This window comes from Lissotriton vulgaris, chromosome 6, assembly GCF_964263255.1.
Source record: "Lissotriton vulgaris chromosome 6, aLisVul1.2, whole genome shotgun sequence".
NCBI lineage: Eukaryota > Metazoa > Chordata > Amphibia > Caudata > Salamandridae > Lissotriton > Lissotriton vulgaris.
The window spans coordinates 741,800,786-741,813,548 of record NC_141694.1 but is presented as its reverse complement, the minus strand read 5'-3'; positions in this window follow the sequence as shown (position 1 = coordinate 741,813,548).

The following is a 12,763-nucleotide window of genomic DNA, read 5'->3' as shown; positions in this document are numbered from 1 at the left end:
TTTCTTAGCAATGAAATCAAGATAGCACTCATTTTTTTGTGCATGTACAAACAAATATGAGACAATACATTTCAATACAACATAGTTTAAATGTACATTAAATTTACAAATTGTCAACACGTCCACCAAACACTCAACTATTCATTCATACCTCACTCATACCTACAAATAAACAACATTATTTTGAGCCTAATGTCAACGAGTGGGTTAAACGTCCATGTTGATGGTAGTATGTTTGATTATTTTGTCAAAAGCAGTCTTATTTAGGGACAATTTCCTAGAAACACTCCTTATTATCTACACCATCTGCCTTATTATCTATAAATCTGTTTGACACTAGGCGTCAAAAACCGGGTCGATGCGATTCGAACCCCCAATTGCGGGGTTCTCCTCAGGACCAACAATCTTATTGTAGTACGACACAATCCCTTATTAACGATGACACTGGTCACAATAGACACTCTATTTAGGTGTGTTGGTGAAGCTTCTAATTCAAGCACGTCTTGGGTAAATCGTTCGTTTGCAGTTGTAGACACCACGAGGTTCAATCGGGTGCAGGGGCGTCAAAAGTCAGTCCCCGGGGGTTTGTTATTTATAGCGCGGCAACAACGTTCTCAGTCTCGTTGTCTCGCTCGTCAAACATTGGCGCCAGACCGGTATGTTTCACTCATAAAGGTTAGTACAAATAGTAGAAAGCAAAGTCCAGTACTGGCAGCTGTGTTGTTTTGGTGTTGTCTTTGAGGTGGCGGGCCAATTGCATGTTGACGATTTTCTCGATTACCTTCGCCGGGAACGGGAGCAGGGAGATGGGCCGGAGGTTCTTGAGGGCCTTGGGGTCCACCTTGGGCTTCTTGAGGAGGACGTTGATTTCGGCGTGCTTCCAGTTTTCCGGGAATGTCGCTGTTTCGAAGGAGATGTTGATGACCTTCCGTAGTTGGGGTGCGATGACTACGTCTGCTTTGTTGAATACATGGTGTGGGCACGGGTCTGACGGAGATCCTGAGTGGATGGAGTTCATGACTTTGCGTGTCTTGTCGTCGTTGATGTTGGACCAGGAGGTCTGCCGGTTGGCGCTGGTGATGTTCGCAGGGGAGGTGGAGTCTGGAGTAGTCGGGGCGGTCGTGGTGTTGAAGCTGTCGTGGATGTCAGCGATCTTGCGGTGGAAGAAGATGGCCAGTGAGTCGCACAGTTCTTGTGAGGGCAGGATGTCGTTGGCGTGGGGTTGGAGAGTTATTTTACGATGCTGAACAGCTCTTTGCTGTTGTGTGAATTGTTATCCAGGTGGTCTTTGAAGGTGGATCTCTTGGCTAATCTGATGAAGTGGTGATGTCTGCGGGTGGCGTCCTTGTGGGCTGCGTGGTTGTCCGTTGTGCGTTTGTTGAGCCATTTCTTCTCCAGTTTCCGGCATGCGCGTTTGGAGGTCTGGAGCTCGTCGGTGAGCCAGGTGGCTCTCTTGCTGGCATGGCTCTTGGAGGGTTTCTTGAGTGGGGCGAGGGTGTTGGCGCAGTCGTCGATCCACTGTCTGGTCCAAAGACTGGACCCAACCACCTCCGCTGCATACTCCTAAACACCCGCTCCGCATGCAAACACACCGTGGAGCTCTGGAATCTGCTCGACACCTCCATCCCAGACGTGGCCTTCCTAACCGAGACCTGGTGGAACGACTTCTAGGTGCCCGACATCGCCATAGCCATCCCAGATGGCTTCAAGATCACCCGCAGGGATCGTGCCAACGGAATCAGAGGAGAAATAGCCATTGTCCACAAGTCCACCCTCAAGGTCGCCACCCACGCAGACAACACAGCCGAACACCTGCACTTCCGGATCCACACCGACCCCAACACCACCCTCAGAGGAACACTCATCTACAGACCCACCTGGACCCCGGGCTCAGTTCAGCAACTCCATCGCCGACCTCGCCAGCACCCACGCACTCACATCCACGGACTACATCCTCCTCGGGGACCTGAACTTCCATCTTGAGAACAACAACGACGCCAACTCCGCCACGCTGACAAAAACCTTGCCAACCTCAGACTCAGACAACTTATCACCACACCCACCCGCGGGCTGCAGCATCTGGGTTGGTGGGGTCGGTGGGTGGGTTCTGGGCGAGGGTGGAGATCAGCTGTTCTTCAGTGACTTTGCTCCAGCAGCAGCGAGGCAGCTGTTTGGTGCGGTGGTGCGTGGTTGGTTTCTTGAAGGTGAAATGGATGCAGCGGTGGTCGGTCTAGTGGAGTTCGGTGGTGTGGTTGAAGGCGATGTGGGAGCTTGTAGAGAAGATGGGGTGCAGCGTGTGGCCGGCGGCGTGGGTGGGTGTGGTGATGAGTTGTCTGAGTCTGAGGTTGGCAAGGTTTTTGGTCAGCGTGGCGGAGTTGGCATCATTGTTGTTCTCAAGATGGAAGTTCAGGTCCCCGAGGAGGATGTAGTCCGTGGATGTGAGTGCGTGGGTGCTGGCGAGGTCGGCGATGGAGTTGCTGAACTGAGCCCGGGGTCCAGGTGGGTCTGTAGATGAGTGTTCCTCTGAGGGTGGTGTTGGGGTCGGTGTGGATCCGGAAGTGCAGGTGTTCGGCTGTGTTGTCTGAGTGGGTGGCGACCTTGAGGGTGGACTTGTGGACAATGGCTATTTCTCCTCTGATTCCGTTGGCACGATCCCTGCGGGTGATCTTGAAGCCATCTGGGATGGCTATGGCGATGTCGGGCACCTAGAAGTCGTTCCACCAGGTCTCGGTTAGGAAGGCCACGTCTGGGATGGAGGTGTCGAGCAGATCCCAGAGCTCCACGGTGTGTTTGCATGGGGAGCGGGTGTTGAGGAGTATGCAGCGGAGGTGGTTGGGTCCAGTCCTTGGAGGTTTGGTGGCTCTGTCGCAGGTAAAGCTGCAGGTGCGGCAGGAGAAGAGTCCGTGGGTCAGTTTCGGGGCGGCCTGGAAGCAGGTGTGATTTCGGCCGGCGTTGATTGCGTAGAGGGTTCTGGTGTCGTAGCGGAGTCTGGTGTTGCGGCATTTGCGGGGTCCAGGGGTTCTGGTGCTGGGCGCGGTCCAGGCACGGACGGGCGCAGATGGGCTTGCCTTAGGCGCGCCTTTGGCACGCCAGCGGAGCAGCCGCACAGCGTCCGGCATATATGGTGAGGTGGGAGGGAGGAGAAGCTGGGAGGCGGAAGCAGCGAGTGCGCAAGGGGGCGGGGAAACAGTGGGACAGAAAGCAGAATGGGGCGTAAAGAGGGGGAAAACAGTGGCACAGAGGTCAAGAACCGGGCACAACAGAGGGCAAAAACGATTGATTTGCTGCCTGGAGCCCGCCTTTATCCCTCAGAGACCAGCCATGTTGTTTGAGCCCTACTTCTTCTCCTTAACTCAAGATTACTCAATTGACTCTAACAGCTACTTAACTGACCTCCTGTTCACAGCCATGCGGACATAACAGGCTCGCACAATCTCGAACCTGCACCTAGATCCAAACCTTCTGGAATATTAGTAGTGGTGCAAATGTGCCCAGGTAGCCAAAACCTAGGATTTAGAAAATGTTTGGGAAGCCATGACTATGGCCATGACCAACATGCCCATATATCTGTCCAAGGCACATCGCCGGTTGGCCTGACTTTGAGACTGCTCCCACTACCTTCTTCTCTACAGCTAAAAATCCTGTTCAGTTGTCCCTTGCCAAAGAGGTATCCAGCCTCCTGGAGCTCTCATTGGCTACTGCCACCTGCCTCATTCCGTTGGAGTTTTTTGAGTTCCAAAAAAGTATTACTGTTGAAGTCTTCACCGTGACTTTGTCCACTGGTTCAATGACAACAACGCTCCTTCCCTGGATTCCTCCTGGCAGCCTTGGCCTGCTGAACTTTTATCTTCTCTGAATTTTTTCTATAAACTTTCTTCAAAGCCTGAAGATAAGTACCTATTGGGCCCAATCCACTTCTTGCATGTGACCACCACTCCATCGCGGTTGAACATATTTTCAGCTTTGACCTGGCTTTGCACAACCGGATACCCATGGATGGCAGTTTGATCTTTTAGGCACTATATTTCACTTAAAATTGTAAAAATTCATCAATCCGGTTCCACTAATTGGATTTTTGTCATTTTGAAGTTAAAACAATCATTAAAATGTACTATTTTTATAAATTGGTGTGGTATTTTTCTTGTCTTGTATTTTCACTTTATTACTGTCTGTGTGCTCCATAAATTATTTGCCTCTAAATTAAGCCGAACTGCTCTTTGTGCCATGCTACCCAGGGTTAAGCACAGGTTATTTTTGTGACTTTTATGGTTCACCCTGCTAGGGACTGTGGCTGTAGCTTTTCCATGGCACACACCCCATTCACCCAACAACCCAATTTCACACATCTCTCTAAACGTATGTCTACCATTACCTTTACATCTACCTCGATCTTTCTAGTTCTAAACCAACTTTTACCAGGCACCACTATATAGACAGTCACCTCTATCTCGTCCTCATCTCTACATATGCCTGCTTCTCTATTTGTCATCTCAAATCTTGTGAACTCCCGAGTGCACATCGGCTGCATTCAAGTTACAGACCTCTGCTGCTTAATCCCATTCCAGACAGGATTAACAGGAAGGGCTCTTTCATGATTTATTGGTCAATTTCTCCACCTCTATCTTTCTTAAGGGCTCTTATCAGTCATGTGCCATCAAAATTGGTGCACATAATTTCCTATAGGATGGTGTTATCTCATTCAATTTAAGGTTGCTCTCTCCCTCCCCATGTCTTGATGAAGAACCTTCTTGATGTTTTTAGCACCCACGCTATCCATGGGATCGATATGTCTATGCTTTTTAATTGGTCTGGGCACAGGCTAATTTCCCCTGGGACTTTGAAGAAACTCTCCTATTTGCCCAAAGCAAATTGGATCATATTTGTATTGGCAGATGGGTAAAAGGCGGTTTGCACACTGTGTTTGATTTTCTCTGTATTTTTACCTTCAGTCACCTTCCTTATTTCACAAGTCACTATGCACAAGCACTTTTGTTCTATCATTGCACATATTGGAGAAACCAATCATTGACATGTACATAGATTGTTCCATGTACTTGGAACTGAATACATGTTTGAACAGTAATCTTCATCCTGGTTATGTGTCTTATATACGGTATATGTTTTAGTTTGTTTGAAAAGTTATTAAATTATGCTCTTTGGGTCCCTTAAAGAAATACGGGTCCCTGAAAATTGCTACCCAGGCCCTGAGTTTCACTGGGTTATGTCTTTAGTTAGTAATGGTGCTTCTTTATGAACCATATAGACCTTATTCAATCTCTGTAAAGGAACGTGATCCCACATTTCCCCTAAACTCAAAATTGATGCAAACAAACTAACCAACTGTGTTGATGAGGATGACATTGTCGGTGGGTTAGGTTAATAAATGTTTGGTCTAAGCCATAAACGGGCCCAAGCTTATTAGTTCGCAATGCGGTGAGTGCTCTTCTTTCTGGACCAGTGACATTGAGTCTTGTATGTTTATGTGTTTCCAGTGTTTTATTCACATCTTTTAAGACTGTGTATTCGTAGGCCAGAATTTGATTGGTCATGGTGCTAGCTGGAGGAACAAAAGTGGAGGGTACTCTGAGCACGGCTTAATAATCGAGAGATACCATACCATGCATGTAATAAGGTATGAAGGGGCAACCTTCGCTCGTTTCGAGTGACTGTGAATATTTTATATGGAGGTTAACTTAGAAAATAGATGTTTAAATAACAACTTCACTCAAGCTTTACGGTTAAGCTTGGGCCCGTTTATTGCTTAGACCAAACATTTATTAACCTAACCCACTGACAATGTCATCCTCATCAACACAGGTGGTTAGTTTGTTTGCATCAAGTGCAGTCTCTCAGAACAATCGAGGGAGACTACAACACGTCGTTTAAGGGATATGTGGGATCACGTTCCTTTACAGGGATTGATTAAGGTCTATAGTGTTGTTTTTCTATGTGTTTGAAAGATGTTTATAGGAGGGCTTAACGTTTAGGCTCAGACCGGTTGTGTTATTTGATTTAATATTTAGTAAGTCTAACAGCATCAAGACATATGTTAAGTCTTTTTGAACCAAGCACTCGTGCACATCTTTATTCGTTTAAACTCTGCTGCACTTATTTAGACACTGTATGATGAATCCTCGGTATGATTCGTTTTTAATGGATCGATGCTGTATGTGTTTTTAACCCGGCTGGGTTTCGATCAAGAGAGGTCTATTGTTAACTGCCATTGGTGATTGGTATTCTAGGCCGATTATTAGTGGGGATAATATGATGGAATACCCACTTATATGTAATTCCTATTTTTAGGTTTAAATACTCTCTTGTTTCCACTGGAGCCTGTGGGCCCACCACCCCCACTATCAACGCTGCCCCACGCATTTGGCGGCTTTTCAGTAAATATATATCCAATTGTTTTGGATTTAATGAGGTGATTCAGTCAGTCCACCTATTGGCTGCCTATCCGGCAGCGGATAGTTTTTAAGGCGCTGACCCTGGCTCATAAAGCGCTCTTCGGTTTGGGAGCAAAATATCTCCAACGCAGGCTTGTTTTTTATCGCCCTACCAGAGCTCTGCGTTCTGAATCTTTGTCTCTTGCGGTGGTCCCCCGAGTTAGGAAGGCCCGTATTGGGGGGCGCGCCTTTAGTTTTAGGGCGCCCCAGCTTTGGAACACTCTGCCACTGGACTTACGCAGTACCTCTAATCTGCTGTCTTTTAGGAAAGGCTTAAAACCTTGGCTTTTTACCCTCTAGTTATGTTACCTTGCTCTTCTGAATGTCTTCATCTGTTATGTTTTCTTTCTATGAGCTGCCAATATAAAGCGCCGGGACACTCCGTTGAAGTAGCCGTGCGCTATAGAAATTAAATTTAACATAACATAACATAACATAATTTCCCCACTATTTTTCTTTAAATCTAGGTGCCCCTCCCCAGCTCCCCTACACCACATCACAGTCCTGAAGAAGACCCCACTGTAAGGTGCGACTGAACCTACACCACTTAGGGGTCGAAACGTCGACTATCCTCTACACCGCCTACCCATACTCAACAAAGTATTATTACTGTGCAGAACCACATGGGATAGGATTATATGAATGTTAAACAATGTATGGGGCTAAAATGATTATGCCCATGTGATGTCAACCATATGTATCTCTATGTGACCACATGTAACCATCATATCTGTCTAATCACTACCTTGACCCTCACAAAGCACAATTGTTTCTCCCCCTTTTCCTCCCTACTTTCCTTTCCCGCTACAGGCACTAATGTTTATTTCCTTTGAGTATATATATACATACAATGTATGACAATGAGGGTGTGAATAAACAGCATCTCTCTAAAAAATTGTGGTACTAGTTATATGTACACAAATCTTAGGTCATTTTTGCATATGCTAAGAAATACGTAGTCTGGGACCCCTGATTCATTATTAAGAGCGGCACAGCATAATAAATACAACGAGTAGACTTTACGGTTGAAACGGTTTAAATAGATAATGTTTAAATCTGAGGACAAATGGCCATAATAGTGGCATTGTTGTTTTTTTCTCCCGCTCTTTTCTAGATCTGTCGTTTCGAAATAAGAAAGCGTGACTAATTACACACTGTAGGTAATATTGTTTCCATCAATCGGCTCTTGGCGAAATCCCGTTGCCAAACTCTCCACACCTTTAACTTCGGCGTGATCAGGTATATGACCTTGACTATTAAAAGAATATAATCATTAGCCAAGAAGGAACAAAAGATTAATGAGCTAATGTGTATGTCTTATTCTTTTTGAATAAATCGACAAACACCATTGAGTGTATTCATAACAGCACATCTCCTGCAAATGCATTGCAGTTGGCCTTCATGAAAAGTAAGCAGTTTGTGAATATAATTATTCCTCCTTTTTTAAGAAGGTTTGATTCCATGTTAAGTGACAGGTACCCTAATGTTACAGGGGAGTACTAGAAGTATGTTTTTGCATGGGTTATCTTTCGAAGAGTGTCTTGAGTTGTTTGTTTTTAGAAATTAATAAAAGGAAGGTGACAGTTAAATAACAAGATGCCTTATGTCCTTCCAGGGTCTATTTTCACATGCAGCCCTATTTTGTTCTGAAGATGGTCTGACAGATATATTCGAAGGAAGTCCGAAATGTCGACTAGATTGTCTGTTTCCCTAACTAATTCATGTTTGCATGATAACAATTTGTTCCATTATGACAATTGTTTGATTTATTGAGGAACTGACATGTGTATTCATAAATTATAGGTCAGATTTTACTGGACCTTCTTCATGTTTTTGCATTTGATCTTATGAAATCCTTTTTTATGTACCCTATGTTATGTTATTTTATGTTATTTTTGCTTGTATAGCGCGCAGATGGCGCTTTCCGGAGATGGTAAAACACAACACAGCAGAAGTAAACCAAGCGAGAAAGCTAAACTGAAGAAAATAAGAAGGTTTTCAGAGCTTTCCTAAAAGGGAGCAAATCGGGAATGGAACGGAGAGTGGCAGGTAAAGAATTCCAAAGTGCTGCCGCCATCACTGAAAAAGAGCGACCGCCCATTCTTGCTCTTTTAAAGCGTGGCACAATGGCAAGATTTGAGCCTGAGGAATGGAGGGCTCTGGAAGGAACATAGTGCTGGATTGTCTGCGATAGGATAGGAGGGGAGGCAGACTTGAGAATTTTAAAAGTTAAGCAAAGAGCTTTAAACTTAATTCTTTGCCCCACAGGCAACCAGTGGGAGTCTTGGATAGTGCGGCGGGCAGACACAAACTTAGGAAGGCCGACCAGCATCCTGGCCGCCGCATTTTGCACCCTCTGAAGGCGAGCTAGTTCTGCCTGATTCACACCCAAAAACAAGGAGCTGGCATAGTCCAATCTGGTAAGAACCAGAGCTTGGACTATGATCTGTCTGGTATCCGCGTCAAAAAACTTGAAGATGGGTCGGAGGCACTGCAGGACACCAAAACAAGTACCAGCTACACGCTTAGTATGGGATGTGACGGAGAGTTTGTCGTCGAGCCACACCCCAAGATTTCTGACTTCGGCCACGGGGGTGGGAACAGGGCCCAATTCAGATGGCCACCATTGATCTCCCCAGAGTCCGCTTTCCCTACCAAAAATAATGACCTCGGTCTTAGAGGCATTAAGTTGGAGTCGGTTGTTGGCCATCCAGCCTGCCACAGCTTTGAGGGCTGACTGAAAGGTAGAGGCATCCATGTTGGAATCACCATTGAGTGCCACCGCCAGCTGTGTGTCATCGGCGTATGACACCATGGTGAGACCAAAGCTATGGGCTACCTCCGCCAGTGGCTGAACATATAAATTGAAAAGGGTAGGGCTGAGGGCCGATCCCTGCGGGACACCCTGATGGATGGAACGAGGGGCCGAGACAAAGGGAGGAGTGGATACTTTGAAGGTTCGATCCGCGAGAAAGGATCGGAACCATTCAAGTGCTAACTCTCCAACTCCGGCCTCCATGAGACGGTGTAGGAGGATCTGGTGGGAGACCGTATCAAAGGCGGCACTAAGATCCAATAGGATCAGTGCCGCCGTCTGACCCTGGTCCAACATCCTCCTGATATGTTCCACCATGACCAAGAGCGCTGTCTCGGTGCTATGGCCCGCACGAAACCCATTCTGGGAATTATCCAGAATATTAGCTTCTTGCAGATAGGAAGATAAAATATGATTAGCATGAGATTCTGCTAATTTAGCGAGCCAGGGAAGAAGGGAGATAGGCCGATAGTGTTCAGATTTGGTAGGGTCAAGGGCAGGCTTTTTGAGAATAGGAATGACAGTCGACTGCTTCCATGCCCTAGGAACACTGCTGGTAATAAAGGACAGATCCATCAAACTATGCATTGCAGGGTAGCAACACTGGGCGAGTTCCCGGAATTGAATGGATCTCATCGGATCATCCGGGGAGCCGGATTTGACTTTAGTCGTCAAAGCTTTAAACTCCTCCAGAGTCGGACTAGGGATGATAAGCAGTGGCTTACCGACCGTAGATGCAGTGATATTCTCCCTGATAGGGGACTGAGAGAATGACCTATAAATAGCTTCCACCTTTTCAACAAAAAACGAGGCCAAGTCCTCACAATGAGCCAATGAGGCTTCAAGAGTAGTGGTGTCGGTCTTTTTGCTTCAAAATACATTTATAAATTTTGATAAGATATTCCAGTGTTTTTCTGTTTTTTCCAATTGTCGCAGATTCCTTATGTTTTGATTGCATCCTGTATTGAATTAATGTGAATGTTGGTTTAAGATTGATGGATTTGACATCAATAGAACCCACAGACGAAGACCTTTTTGAAAATAACTAAGCACTTACAAATGAAAACCCTTGTAGGCACCCTCTACATGTCAATACAATAATTGCCTAAGCCTCCAAGGGTATATTGGGTCAACCCAATTAATTTAGTCCAGAGGTAGGGAGTGGCAGTGTTTCACGTCACTACGGAGTCCCCTCAGGGGTGGTAGTAGGTTGCGCTAGTAAAATTGTGTGGGTTCCGGCATGATATGTATGCCCAAATATTTGAATCCATCTTCTGCAATTTGTATTGTGACACCTCTGGGCAGACATGGGAGTATGTATAGGACCGATTTCGCCCAGTTAATCATGTATCCTGAAACTCTGCCTTATGACTTGCAGATGTCTAGGAAGCAGGCGAACGCTCATCTGGGGGATGCCATGTATAACAAAATGTTGTCGGCATACAGGGAAATGTGGTCCTTCCACCCCTTCGACCACCCCAGTCCATGTATTACAGTATCCCCACTTATCCACTCCGCCAACGGCTCGAGCACCAGAGCAAACAAGAGTGGGGACAAGGGACAGCCCTGCCTGGTTCCACGCCCCAGTGGAAAGTTGTCAGATATTCACCCATTGACCACTACATGTGCCATAGGCTGTGTATACAGGAGCTGAACTCAGGCACAGAATTTGGGGCCAAAACCAAATGTTGTAGCACCGCAAGTAGAAAGGGCCATTCCACCCGATGAAAGGCCTTACTGGCGTCTAATGAGAGGAAGACCGCCTCTTCTTAGATAGATGGTATACGAGCCATCACACCGTGAAGCCTTCTCAGGTTCATCGCCATGTTCCAGCCTGGCATAAATGCAAGATTGGCCAGGGCGATAAGGGTCGTGAGATATGGCTGGAGTCTAGTTGCCAGTGCTTTTCCTAATATTTTCGCTTCTGTGTTGAGGAGCGAATTTGGGCAGTATGAGTTGCACTCCTGTGGGGGTTTACCTGGTTTTGGGATCTCTACAAACATCACTACCCTCTGATCTCTACCTTCCCGTGCCGTCCCTAGTGTGTACAGTTTTTTCCATTGTATGGTAAGTGTCAGGCCTTCCTCAGATACCATTGTTATAGTTGTTAATCTGTTTCTATGGCTATAACTGCATTTTAGGTTGTTAGTCCCTCCTATGATGTTATCCCACATTGGCTCCTTCTCTTTCATGTTTTCTGGTCTTAATGGTTCCTGTCATTCCCCGGCATCCTTGCTGGATCTGCCGTCTGTCCTTTTTTTGCGGCTCTCCACCTCTGCATGCTTTTTCTTTTTCTCTGGATCTGTATTCCGTTCTTCTTGACTACATTTTTCCAGCTCCATGTCAACTTCTCTACGTACACCATTTAATTGTCACTTCTTTTTTGCTTCTCTTTCCTATTCTTTCTTTTTCATTTTCTTTTATTTCTTTTTCTTTCTCTAATTACCTCTTTATCTTCTTTAACTTTCTGTAACACACAGTTTCTGATTACTTCTATTGTTCTCTTACTGTTATGGTTGTCTATTTAATTTAATACCTCTTATTGGTTTTTAACAAAAAAATTCTACGTATAGTTTTGCAAGTTTTCATATGTTTAACTTCCAATTTATTCGTTTTTTTAAATGCATTGGATGTTTAATGTTTTCTCTTTTTCATCATGATTGATAATGTTCGCATAGTTTCATGGTATGTAAAAGGGTTGCGTAATCCAATGAAGAAGCAGAGGGTACTTACACATTTATCTCAGCTGCAATGCAAAATTGCAATGCTTCAGGAGACTCATCTTAATGGTACTGATATTAACTCTCTAAAAAAAATGGGTAGGACATGTCTATTGCTCCCCGGCCAAGGACAGGAAGAATGGAGTGGTCAACTTATTTCATAAGTCCCTCTCTTTGGTTTTAAAGGAGGAGGAGAGAGATGCAAATGGTAGATGGCTTCTTCTACATCTCACTATAAATGGTTCTCCTATTTCTCTCCTCAATATATACAGCCTCACTTGCGTTGACTCACACTTTTGGCAGTCCATGTCACATATTGTTTATTCATGTCCCAACGCTAATCTATTGGTGGGTGGGGATTGCAATAAGGTCATGGACCCCTTCACTGATAGAAAGTCTACTGCTAGATACAGTCCCACCAAAATGCAAAAAAACGTTTACGAAAACAGTCTGCTCAAGGGGGCTGGTGGATGCCTGGAGGATATTTCCCTCAGACACTTAAGAATTAATCTTTTATTCCACTTCTCACAATTACTCTTCTAGAAAAGATTACATTTTTGTGAGTCCTCATCTCCTTTCTAATCTAACTAATGCTGAAATTGGATCTATTATTATATCTGATCATGCCCCTGTTCTGGTTAAATTAGATCTTCCATCTGAACCTTCCAGGCCTCGCAGATGGCGTTTTAATAACTATTTACTTAAAGATCATAATTTTTTTGAAAGTTTTAAAGAGCTCCTGTCAGATTTTTTCCTTAGAAATGTTAATCCTGATATTTCTT